The sequence below is a fragment of the Olea europaea genome, unplaced genomic scaffold, assembly GCF_002742605.1.
Source record: "Olea europaea var. sylvestris unplaced genomic scaffold, O_europaea_v1 scaffold1244, whole genome shotgun sequence".
In the NCBI taxonomy this organism is placed as follows: Eukaryota; Viridiplantae; Streptophyta; class Magnoliopsida; order Lamiales; family Oleaceae; genus Olea; species Olea europaea.
In genome coordinates, this window is record NW_019229877.1 from 115,059 (window position 1) to 125,672 (window position 10,614).

The 10,614-nt window shown below is 35.5% G+C and overlaps 1 pseudogene; it reads right to left on the bottom strand.

The window, feature by feature from the left end:
• Positions 1 to 1,251: 1,251 nt before the first annotated feature.
• LOC111374411 lies at positions 1,252 to 9,699 on the bottom strand (annotated as a pseudogene).
• Between the last annotated feature and the right edge of the window lie 915 nt (positions 9,700 to 10,614).

Below are 10,614 nucleotides of genomic sequence, written 5' to 3' on the forward strand. Positions count from 1 at the left end.
TGAGAAGGGCGAGGGTTTTACTAGTGTTCAATGGTGCCGGGATGTTGGCGAGAAGAGTGCAAAATAAATAAATTAGGAGAAATCTTATCTGGGGTCTTAACTTTGAACTTTTGATAGTGAGTCCCTAACCTTTTATTTTTTTTTTGGCACTTTGAGACTAAGTCACTAAGAGCACCTCCATTGCTTTGTAGATTGCTAAAATAAAATTGTCAAAATAGATAATATTTTCTTTTAAAATCTCAATAATTATATTCATATGTAAATTTGGATGATTTTTTTTTGAGAAATTAAAAATCTATTTCACATATTGGTTTCAATTTTTGAAAATGCTCAATAAAAAAACTACATAGACTAAATAGATTATGAGTTTGTTTCATGTATTGGGTAAAATCAGCCCATGATAAAGGTAGAAAAAAGCTGGAGATCCTGGGATAAAACCCCGGGATTTAGTCCAGCCACCTTAGCCCCCGATGTAAAAGGGGCGGGCCTCGCATATGTGAAGATCGAGGGTCGAGGTGCTGCCACCTCGACCCTGGAAGGGAATCTCGAGTTCTGAATCATCACTCGATAAAGGTATATATATTGGAGTCACAATGAGAGCCTATAGTAGATAAGTCTTTCTTCTTTGGTTCATGTTCTGCTAGATTAATCCACTCAATATCGGGTAAACTTTTGGTAGTCGTAGAGATGACGGATAACGAAGCAACTAATGCATATCAAATTATAGCCAAAAAACAAGGCCTAGGTACAAAGACGTGCCCTTGTTCTGTGATTGAATTATTTGTCTTTAGCCACTGTTTGTCATCCCTTAAAAATTTAAATTATTTGTTATCATTCTCCACTACACAATTACATAATAAAATATTTTACACATAAACCAATAAAATTTTATTACTTTTTAACTACGTATTTTCCAAAAAATACTATTCAATAACTCATTATTTCCTAATAAATTCCATCAAACAAGCTCTTATTATATCCTCTCTCAAGAATAGTGAACTAGAAGCATAGGAGGCGAGACTAAGGCAAGATAAAAATCGCTCCTTTAATGTTTGAATTTGAAATATTTTAGATTTTCTTTTATATGGCGTAAAACAGTTTTTACATTCTTTTTGTAATTAAAGATTGAAAATTAAATAAAAATTAAAATATTTAGACTGCTAAAAATATTTAGAACATTGGCTTATTATTAAAATATTAACACCAACTTTCTTTAAAATATAAAATTCAAAGATGCATGCAACACTTCAAGTCCATCAATACATATTCACACAAATTTCCATGCAAATCAATCAGTAACCAAACGAAGGATGGGAAAAGATTAGAAATGCAACGTGAAAACAAATCATGACTACAAATCCTAAAATAAAAGGATATACTGAATTAAATCCTAATGGAAAATCGAGTACAAACTCGGATACTCTAATCAGCCGCAAGAAATGTGCCCCAAGTCGCAAGTGCTTCTCTCAGCCTTCCTACCAACCCATCTCTACTATTCATCGGTAACACATCCCTTTGAAGATGGTTGCACGCTCTTGATATACTGAAAAATAAAGAGAAATTCGATTTGTTCAATTGGTTGCTGCATAAATTGGAAAAAGATTATGTCACTTGTATATAAAAATTGTACATGAGGAATTACATAAAATGATATGGAGAGAAAATATCAAATAAAAAAAAGTCGAGTGTGCTTTAAATTGGCAAATGATAAAATGATATGTGACATTATGTAACCTATTAGATAAAACTTGATGTACAAGTAACAAGGTCCATTGGAAAAATGTATATTGCAATGCACACTGTGTACCTTGTAAAGAACACCTCGTTGAGCCTTGTAAGGTGGGGGAGTCCATCTCTTTCTGTGCTCATTCAATTCCTCGTCTGTTAAATGCAAATCCATTCTCCTCTTCTCAATATCTATTGTGATTACATCTCCATTTTCGATAAGACCAATCGGACCACCTTCTTGAAATTTGTAACTCATACATAAAATCAAGAATTTAAATCATGAATGCCTCCAAATGCCCCAGTATTTCATTTCCGATAGAAAACTATGGTGATACACCAAAATCTCATTAGAAGAAACACGCAAGCAACGATATGGCGATACATGGGTGGTCGATAGTCAATTTAACAGCGTGATAAAAGCTGGAACCTGAATACACGATCATATAGAGGTAAGGATGTCAACGAGCAGAGTTGAATCGGTTCGCGAGCCGAAATTCTCGGCTCGAGCTCGGCTCGATTAAAATGATCGAGCTTTTTTTCGAGCCCGAGTTAGGCCAAGCAAAGCTCGACAAAAAAAATTAGACTCGATCCAAACTTTTGGCTCGGGCTTTTTCGAGCCGAGCCGACTCGATTTTGGTAAAAAAAATTTAAGGCAGCAATCGTAATTTTTTTTTCAAGGCAACAGATTGCTGCCTTAAAAACTAAAGGCAACCTAAGGTGGCAACCTGCTGCCTAAAAGATGCAGTAGTACGCTGCCTTTTAATTTTTTTATTTTTTCGTATTTGTTTTTAAATATAGGCTCATGAGCCCGAGCTGGAGAGCCACGCGGACCGGCTCGAGTTTTGCCTGACACTCTAAAATGGAGCTTGATTCAAGCTTCGGCTCGGTTCTCTCGAGCCTCAAGCCGGACGAGCTCGAGCTTTTTCCGATCCGATGAGTCCGATTTCCACCCCTATATAGAGTTCAACAAACTTGTGCCTCGGGGCATATGTGGCCTACATCATATCAGTGTGAACCTTCGAAAAATTGTCCATCAGTCAGCAAAGCAACCTACTGCATGCCGATAAAATATACAAAATATTTTTTTGGCTAAGAAATGTCGACCATATTGAACGAATGAAACATCGTAACAATCAACATTTCATGGACACCTGTTGGGATTTTTATCCCAATGTGTGATTGTAGTCACCAAAAAATCAAACACAGCAGTAAAGAATACAGTGCAGAAAATAAATAACACCATAAATTGTTTACCCAATTCGGCCAAGTCTAATCTGGAGGGCTTAGAGGTAAAAAAATGGAGCCCGTCACTATGTAAAAACCACCCAAGAGAGAACACAAATTTGATTACAAGATTCAGATCTCAACCAGAACTATCTACAGATCATCGATCTAACAAAGACCTTAGAAAAGCAAACTTAAGAATAGTATCTGTTTTCAATTTAAAACCCGACCAAAGAGGCAAAAACACTGCCGAAAAAACACAAAATACCGGCAGTATAACAGACTACAAACCACGAGATCTCCGACTACAAATACAGGCCAAACAATAGATAATAACGTCGAAAAAAGGAACCAAACTTGATCTGAAGATATCACTGGACCAAGGCACCAAAATCGCTAGAGAGGAAGAGAAGAAAATACCAAGTGAAGAATAATCAAGTCTCTCTCTCAAAAATCGGACCTAAACCATATTAGAAAAGGGAATCTAAATCAAGGCCATATATTCAAATCAACGGCCCATAATAGTGCAAATAAACACAAGTCCAAGTGAAAAGGAAACGGCCAATAGAAGACTGCCACGTGGACGGCCATTTACAAAACGTTTTATTACATGAAAGAATCGCATTTTGAGGCTTTGAAAACACTTTCACAACACCATTTAGAAAGAAAATATTATTGGATAAAAAATAAGAAACAAAAGAAATTTCACAACTAAGAACTTAGGATTTTGCTCCTCTACCAGTCCTGTAAATGATCTGGTAGAGGAGCCTCTCTCACAACAATGGGTCCCCTATTGGGACCCATTATTAAAAAAATGTCAAAAAACACCCACTCCTACCTCCAAATATAAGTGGAGCTGCTCTATTAGATCATTTACAGATCAAGTAGTGCAACACGATGCAAGAACTTAAACCAGACAATTACATACCTTTCCTAGACCTACCCCCATTATTGCACTGGTTGGGGTCAGCACTACAGGCATGCCTGCTCCTCTTTTGGGCCTATTTCCTCTAATAACGACAACTTTTCCTTGAAATATGACACATGTCAAGTCAAAATAACATGCATGCTGATTCTATTTAAATTCAACTAAAAAAATTAAGTCCAAAGATAATCTCAATGAATGATAGAACCCCAACAAACGTAAAAAGGAAACACAGAGCTGGGAGAAGGGAGGGGGGAATCTAGGTAAGGAAATTTCCTGTCTCTTTTGAAAGGGAAATATTGATAAAAAGGGGAAAAAGTAATTCTATTGTGAATAATCATAGACTCTTTTGCCAAATTTCTCAACTAACACCATCCACCTTTGAGTTGAAAGTGAAGAACAGAAACTTAGAGCCTGTTTGGAATGATTTGAAGAATTGATTTTTTGATCGTTAGGAGAAAAGTGGGATCCACCTGTGAAAGAAGAAGTCAAATATGACAGTTGAAATAGTGAAATAACAATAAAAAAATCAATTTTTTTGACCAAAAAATCACTCTCAAACAGGTTGTTAGCATGGAACAAGTTGAACGAAGTTTCCCAGGAAAACAAAGACAAAGAGGAGATAGATGTCACATTACCAAACATAAAAGACCAACTGCTGAGTTCCTAATGATGACTACTAAAATACATAATTTTTCTATACTCCCCAATCACAAAGTAAATGACATAGTAACACGACAAAACTACCTTTAACAAAAAAAAAAATAAATAAATAAATAAAATAAAAAATAAAAAAAGAGAGATTTTAATGCCACTTTACTGATGATAGACTAAACTTTAGATTAAAGAAAATAAGGAAATATCAAATAAGAAAACTTATTGATCAGAAGTCCACCATTTTCCATTATCTGAAGCTAATCCCTTGGATAATTAAGGGAAGAATGCAAGAGATAAATTTACTGGATATAGTGGGATACTCATAATATGTCAGAGACTGATCTGATTTCCATTTCAAATTATCATTATCATCATGTAGAGGTGAAACCAATACAAAAGTAAAGATGAAGAAAAAGGAGGTGATTTGTCTTACCTTAAAACTCTGAGGATTTTTTCTGAGCTAGCTACAATAATAGGTTCTTCTCCTTCAAAGACAAGTGCGAGACCTATTAAACGAGTTTTTCACAGTCATTATCCCCTAATTATTGCAGATAAGTTTAAAATGTTAATAATACTAGACAGCACTAGCTGAACTCCAGAGAAATATAACCCTTCTTTCCCCGTGATCTTTGCCATAGAACCCTCTGGTGCAAGATTTCTGTTAGGCAATTTGTTGTCAAACGACCCCCCGAGCTATGATATAACCTCGGTTCTATTATCAATCGGCCTTGGCCATATGACTGATTTGTATGTCGACACAATTATCGAGACAACCCAATCCACATTCATATGGACCGTTAGAAGCAACCTATTGTTAATAGTGTTGCTCACGGTTCGTCCCATTTCCTTGGAGGGCTATGGTATTAATTTGAAGCCCATTATTTTTGAGTCGAGCCTTGATTGGTCCACTAAATAAACCTAACCTAACTTACCTTGTTTGGTCACTTGATTTGCTTATATTCTTGGCCTTCCTCTCGGCCTCCATATGAAGAATGCCCAATCTCTTTCTGTGACTTCTCCTCTCGGCTTCTCCTTTTTCATATGACCTTTGTGGTTCTTTGCTAGTGGACATATTATTGTTCTTCATCTTGTCCAACTAGTAGCAACCGGAAGTGAAAACTTGGTGGTGGTGTCGACTTATTTGGTGAAACTGAGCCCGGTTTACCTTGATGTTTGCTGGAACTTGGCCCTAAAATTTCCAAATAAAATCTGAATGTGGCCCGTTTCCTTGATGTGGTTAGTCAATGGTCTTATTATTTGCTGGGAATAAAAGACAACGAGAACATTTACTCCTGCATCAAATGCATATATTAGCAAGTTAAATTTAACTTCTTTCACACCAACAGAAGATTAGCTAGGTAGAGCAAGCCTACCTGACCTTCAGGCAAGGATGGATATAGTTTGGCATTCTCGGACAATGTCTGCCCCATAACTACAGAAAGTATAAGAATTAGAGCTAGCTTCCGGGCAAGGACATATATAAGCTCACATTCTTGGGAAAAATTTCAGGGTACTTGCCGGTAATACAATCCCCAACTGAAAAACCAAGCTCCAATAAATGCCTAATGATTGCAGGAGTACCTCCAATCTATAATGTGAACGTAAAATTTGAGCAAAATATATGGTGAATGATGATCACAAATTCCTATGAAACTACGATAATATAGAAAACAAAAACTTGGGGATACATTGTGTATGTCCTCCATTACATCAAAATATATGGTGAATGATGATCACAAATTCCTATGAAACTACGATAATATAGAAAACAAAAACTTGGGGATACATTGTGTATGTCCTCCATTACATATTTACCACTAGGCTTCAGATCTGCAAGGAACGGAACCTTATCACTGACCTTTTGGAAATCATCGAGTGTTAACTACAAACCAACAGACCTGCCAACATTCCAGCTATGAGCCATTGTTGCAATCATTGTTATAGTGATAATCCTGAGCAAGGTATAATTTTTTTTGAAAGACTGAACAAGGTATAACTGACCTTGCAATAGCAATTAAATGTAAAACAGCATTAGTAGAACCACCAAGTGCCATGACCATAACCATCGCATTGCGTAGGGATTTTGGAGTGATAGTGTCTTGAGGTTTCAAGTCCATCTTAATTAAATCTAGCAGATGTTTCCCGGGCCCGGCAATGCGGCACTCATCCAGTTTCAAAGGGTCTTCAGCAGGCGTAGAAGAACTTCCTAGTAACAAAACAATAAAGACGATTTCAACCATCAACGTCGGAGATCAACTAAGCGGTTCAACAACTATGCAGTCATATAGATGCTTCTACCTGTAAGGAAGAGACATTCCCATCGTCTTAATGGCAGAAGCCATAGTGTTTGCAGTATACATTCCACCGCATGCTCTTGCTCCTGGGCATGAGTTACGAACTACATTCATTCTTTCTTCGTCATTGATTGAACCACTCACATAATCTCCATAAACCTACGTGTTACACATCTCGCAATAATCAATTTCCATGGCCAATGAAGGTAGTGACCTACCACAGGAGATACCAAGAGCAACTATGACAGCAGAAAACGGATACAACAATAACAAGAAAAAAAAAATAAAATAAATAAAAAAACTTACTTCTGCCCAAGCATCTAATTTAGCCCTTGTTTGAGGGCCCCCCTCCCCCCCTCTTTGGGGGGTGGGTGGGGGTGGAACAGATTTTGTAATAGTGATTTTTTTGTAATATGTGGTGTAAAAATAGGGAAATTTTTTTGACTTACTTGTAAAATTATTTTATTGGAGAAAGTCAGGTTGAAAATAAGGTTGGTGAAAAAAAAATTTGGAAAATGGGATTCAAACAAGGCTTACTTTGCAAGAGACGGAATAACAAATTTGCTCCGCTAATTTCACATCATTGTCTGATGATTAATATCATTGGGAGATGAAAAGTTGTCTATTTTTACTTTTACTGATTATTAAATTTCAGGTACTTGCACAAACTGAGAAATTTTTCTTATTTCCCGTAAAAGATATAAGATAGTAAACATAGAACTTATAAAAAACAAGTACTCAACGCCTAAAGGGCAACATATTTGTTTCAACAAGGCAATATAGCTTAATCTCAAGTTTTGGCCAAGGTTTAGTTTAACTTTTATACTTCTATTTAGGATCCTTTTATGTGAGCATTCACATTAACCTGGTCACCTCCTTAATATATATTTGAACGGTAAACTTAAATTTTTCCTGCGAATGCTTGTTATATCTTTGAAACAAATAATAGATTGAGTTTCTTGTCCTTGCTTCACTCTTAGAAATTCTTTGTAATTCATTCCCAGGGATAGTCAAATTAGAAGTTTCCCGAAAATTTAGAAACACAGAGATATACAGAAATCCACCAAACTATGCATCCACTCACCAGTAAATATTGCAAGGGATGAGCATAACATTGGTAAACAAAATTCTCATCCGTGCACATACCTGGAAGGCAGATACAATGTCATATGTGTGACCTCCAAAATGACCAGGCTGCACATGAGATCAACAATATGAAGAATCAGTACTAGTCTCTTTAGAGGCAGAAGTTCTAGACACATAAAAGATCTTCACTAGCATCCTTCTGTATCACTAATTTTCAATTCAACGCCTGTCGCAAAAATTCTATTACACAATCACAAGTTATACCGTAAATGCTTATATACATCAAAATCATTAGAGTTGCCCCTTTTTGCATGATATTCAAATTTAAGCAACTCCTTCAAACTATCACCCAAATTTTAGTGAAAAAGAATGTTTGCAGGAAAAAATTGAATGTAAATATTTTTACATGTGAGTAGACATAATGTATTATCAAACTCAAAAAATTATTGTACACAGGAAATACTAAAGGATAGTTGGTAAAAAGACAACTTGCACGTTCATTTTTATCATTTATATGTATATAGATGTTGAATCAGCCTCAGGAAAAGAACCATCATTTAACTTGCCAGCGATTAAACATACGTTGGATAGAGCACTAATTTAATGCTTCACTGAAAAGCCCAAATTTATTTTATTTTTTTTGTTTTTAATGGCATTTCATTTATTTAAAATGCAGAATATCTCACAATAATTTACCCAACAAAAGATATATTTGATATGTACTAATAAGTGTTTCTTAAAAAATATGACTACCATGTGAAAGAAGAGAGTAGGTAATCAGAGCTATCATGGTCTAACCTTTATGGTTCCACCATAAACCATGATACCCGGCCTGTTAAGTCGTCTCATTGCCATAATAGTGCCTGGCATCTGCAATAATACAAGTAATTTGCAACATCAGAGGACCTTAACAGAAGTAACACCATGACACAACTTCTCCAAGGATATTTATTGGAATAAAGGAAAAGGAATGTAGCATCGTTGACAAATGGAAACCAAATATGCAAAAGAAAATATTTCATCAACTAGAAGATTGGTTGTTATAGAGATATATCTATATTCAATATAAAACTTCTTCAAAGAAAAAGAACAAGAGTGCTTTATTACATTACTGAGACTAAGAATGGACCAACTATTAAATCTTGGATGGAAATTTCTTTTACCTATTTCTCTAGGTAGTGTATTATTAACAACTTCATTTCAACTTATTTCGCTGTAAAGGAATAGAATATTCTATATTCACAACTTGTCTCAAACAAGAGAATGGAACAAGTATAAAATTATTTATAGATATTTACATTATGTTTCCTATGGTAACTGAGTTCATGAATGACCCTTCATTAGTTAAATGTAGAATTTGCAAAATAAATTCAATTTGAACAATTTAACTCAGAATAGAAATGCATAAAATTTCCACTGATGGCCCCTTCTCCTTCATGTCTCCAGACATCAGTCAATAAAGTTTGCCAGCATGCTCCTACCAGTGTTCATTTGCAATCCGTCAAAAGCATACTAAGATATCTTAAAGGTTCTCCATCTCATTTCATCTGATTCCAATCATCTAATAATCTTAATCTGTGTGTTAACTGGATTCTGATTAGGTGAATTGTCCAGATGATAGAAAGAGTATAAGAGATTATTGTGTTTTTTGGGTCCTAATTTGGTTTCTTGGGATTGCTCAAAACAAAAGGTAGTATCCAGATCAAATGCAGAATCTGAATACCTAGCCTTAGCTGATGCTGCAGCCGATTTAACTTGGATTGAGTACGTTCTTAAAGAGCCCATCTTTTTTCTTGAATACTCCTCCTTTGTTACTCTATGACAATATTACTGCTACATATCTAGCAGCTAACTTCAAGCAGGCTCACACAAACCATGTGGAAATTGATTATCATTTTGTGCATGAAAGAGTCATGAATCTTTTTCTGCTAGATTAATATACTCCTTCTGAGGAACAATTTGTTGGGAATTTACTTAAATATGCACAGCGGAATTTAACAAATTTCAATTCCCATTCAGGATTCAACTTGGTATTTAGATAAAAACTGTGATAAGAAATATATATTTTCTTTAATTTGCAAACTCCTTCGCATTATTCCTTTCCAGTAGCTTGAATCTGCCTCCCACAGCTATTCAATTGTCCAGCCTCCAATGAAATCCACGCAGAGAATAGACTGCAACTGCTAGGGTTTTCCTCTTGTGCCAGCAAGAATAATGAAAACTTTATGGACCACAAACTCTAGTCATGTATTTATATAAATCCAAACGGGCTCGGCTCGGTCCGGTCCATTGTTTAATTAATCCATTTAATTAAACCCGATCCGTGAATTAATCAATCCAATTAATTAATTCGGGAATATAAATAACAAATCCAATTAAGTAATTTATCCAACGATTGTTAAATTAATCAATTGGGAATTTGCAACCTATCAATTCTCTTTTATGTGCGACTCATTAGGTTCCCGATCACAATGCCTAAATCGAAATATTATTTTGATCTAATCAAAACTGATAAATTAAACACTCTTTTAATCTATCACAGATTCACACTCGTCGTCCCAGATTGACATCTAGCAATGTATTAGGGCAACACATGTGATGGGAAATGTCACGTGGTATGACAAAATCAAAACTGTTCGTTTACCATGAAATTATAATCCCTTCGTCAATATGATCCGATCAACTACGAGATATAGAAGT